General features: G+C 46.2%; 1 long non-coding RNA gene across 1 annotated transcript in view; it reads left to right on the top strand.

Annotated features, from left to right (window-relative positions):
* The first annotated feature begins 373 nt into the window (after positions 1–373).
* Positions 374–2,500, top strand: part of LOC121712907 — a 2,547-nt gene continuing 420 nt past the window's right edge. Inside the window, exons 1-2 of the long non-coding RNA XR_006032689.1 lie at positions 374–1,493; positions 1,607–2,500. The exon at positions 1,607–2,500 is cut by the window's right edge and continues 420 nt beyond it. This is a non-coding gene — a long non-coding RNA (uncharacterized LOC121712907). The remainder of the gene's footprint in view (positions 1,494–1,606) is intronic.

The following is a 2,500-nucleotide window of genomic DNA, read 5'->3' as shown; positions in this document are numbered from 1 at the left end:
TGGTGTGTGTCCTGAACACACACTCGACTTAGGGCCCAGTGGTAGGGGGAATGGAGCACTGACAACATGTAGACTGTTTATTTGGCTATTTTTGTTCTTTAGTGTGTATCTTTAGTCATGTTTGTGTGTGTGTGTGTGTGTGTGTGTGTGTGGATTAGTGTGTGTGTTTGGATGTGTGTATCTGGCTGAGCTTTTCATAATGACTTGGCCATTATCCCTCAGTGCTCCCTCGGTGCGGACTGTTGTGTGAGAAAGACAAGAGGAAGAAAGAAAGGACAGAAGAAAAGAACTGGAGAAAGAGAGGAGCAGAAGGAAGAGAAAATAGAGAGGATGATAGAAGAAAAGAGCAGGAGAAAGAGGATAGAAGAAAAGGAAATGGAGAAAGAGAGGATAGAAGACATGAGCAGGAGAAAGAGAGGATAGAAGAAAAGGAGATGGAGAAAGATAATAGAAGGCACTCAGGGAGGATTATTAGAAACACACCTGTTGTTCAGAGCCTGTGTTTTACGGATAACGGATCTGGTACTTGTGTTTTACGGATAACGGGACTGGAACGTTATTACTGTATGTGTGTGATTGAGGAATGTTATTGTGTGTGTGTGATTGAGGAACGTTATTGTGTGTGTTTGTGTGTGTGTGTGGGCGGGGGGGGGGGGGGTCTCACAAGCTAGACGCACTGTTGTATTGTGTATTTGGATCTCCTGAGACCGGCCGGGGAAGAGAGCGAGCTTTTATCCTGAGCGTAACTATGGGTCACTCTTATCCTGAGCGTAACTATGGGTCACTTTTATCCTGAGCGCAACTATGGTTCACTCTTATCCTGAGCGTAACTATAGGTCACTCTTATCCTCAGCGTAGCTATGGGTCACTGCTTATCCTGAGCGTAACTATGGTAACAATGGGTCACAGTTATCCTGAGCGTAACTATAGGTCACTCTTATCCTGAGTGTAACTATGGTAACTATGGGTCACTCTGTCCAGCCTCCAAGAACACTCTCTGTCTCTTGTTCATTCTGCTGGAGGTTTCAGACAGAGGTGTGTGTGTGTGTGTGTGTGTGTGTGTGTGAGACCTCTCTATGGTAACTGTTGGATGATACCGGGTCAAGTAACGGAGGGGTTTCTGCAGGCATGATGTGTGGTGCATTGGTTGGTCACTCACAAACAGTACTGCAGTGCCACCTAGTGGTGACACAAATGAACAGTCCTGAGAATCCTCCCAGCTGATGTTCAGCTAATGACAGAGGTCTTTAGGGGACAGAAGTGTTTAGGGGACAGAGGTCTTTAGGGGACAGAAGTCTTTAGAGGACAGAAATCTTTAGGGGACAGAAGTGTTTAGTGGACAGAAGTGTTTAAGGGAACAGAGGTCTTTAGAGGACAGAAGTGTTTAGGGGAAGACAGAGGTGTTTAGAGTACACTTGATGGAGTGTAAGATGGCTCTGATTCGGCTCCACCCACATAAGATGGGAGACCAAAGCCTCTAGGGGCAGATAGAGGTCTTTAGGGGCAGATAGAGAACTTTAGGGGCAGATAGAGGTCTTTAGGGCTGGATAGAGGACTTTAGGGGCAGATAGGGCCGGCAGATAGAGGTCTTTAGGGGAGGATAGAGGTCTTTAGGGGCAGATAGAGGACTTTAGGGGCAGATAGAGGTCTTTAGTGGGGGATAGAGGACCTTAGGGGCAGATAGAGGACTTTAGGGGCAGATAGAGGTCTTTAGGGGTGGATAGAGGTCTTTGAATGTAATATAGCTCTGATTGTCTGCACTACAGTAGTAGCTTCATGACACACACACACAGACGAGGAAACAGGTGGCCCTTAAGGAGAGTATCCCATGAAGACACACACAGAGACACACACACAGACAAGGGAACAGGTGGGCCTTAAGGAGAGTTTCCCATAAACACACATGTGGCCTATACGTTGTAGTGAGTTTTCCCACCGCATCTCCTGCACTCTGTGCTGTGATTGGCTCTCCAGGAGTCACATGTCAGTACCAGACATCAGTCACATGACACATACTCTTCCTTCGGAACTATTCTCTGGGGTTCAAGACGGACAAAACGCCACAAAGCTGATTCAAAGCATATGATATGAAAAGGCACACACACACTTACACACATATTCCTGTATAGGATTTTGGAGAAGCAGATGGCAATGGGGATATCATTACCACAGATATGTTTATAGCGTGCCGTGTAGCTATGAGCCATATCAAAATAAAGCGCTATTTTCAAACCACTGGCAAGGCTCAAAGTAGCCTTACACTTCAGTGGTTGTGTGGACAGGGTCCCTGCAGACAAACCCAAGTATTATAAACTTTGAAAGTGTACAGAGAGGTTTGGCTGAATCTTAGTTGAAGTGAACGTGCCCACTGAGTTGAAGGTGCCCACTGATGTGACGCTACCGGATAAGAAGTGAGTCAATACGCTGCCTTCAGAAACAGCCCTTGTTAGGACCTCTGTAACCTTACACTGTTTACTATACTTCAGTTTGTCTGTAGGGA

The sequence above is a fragment of the Alosa sapidissima genome, chromosome 7 (genome assembly GCF_018492685.1).
Source record: "Alosa sapidissima isolate fAloSap1 chromosome 7, fAloSap1.pri, whole genome shotgun sequence".
Taxonomy (NCBI): domain Eukaryota; kingdom Metazoa; phylum Chordata; class Actinopteri; order Clupeiformes; family Clupeidae; genus Alosa; species Alosa sapidissima.
This window is presented reverse-complemented; position numbering and strand designations above follow the sequence as displayed.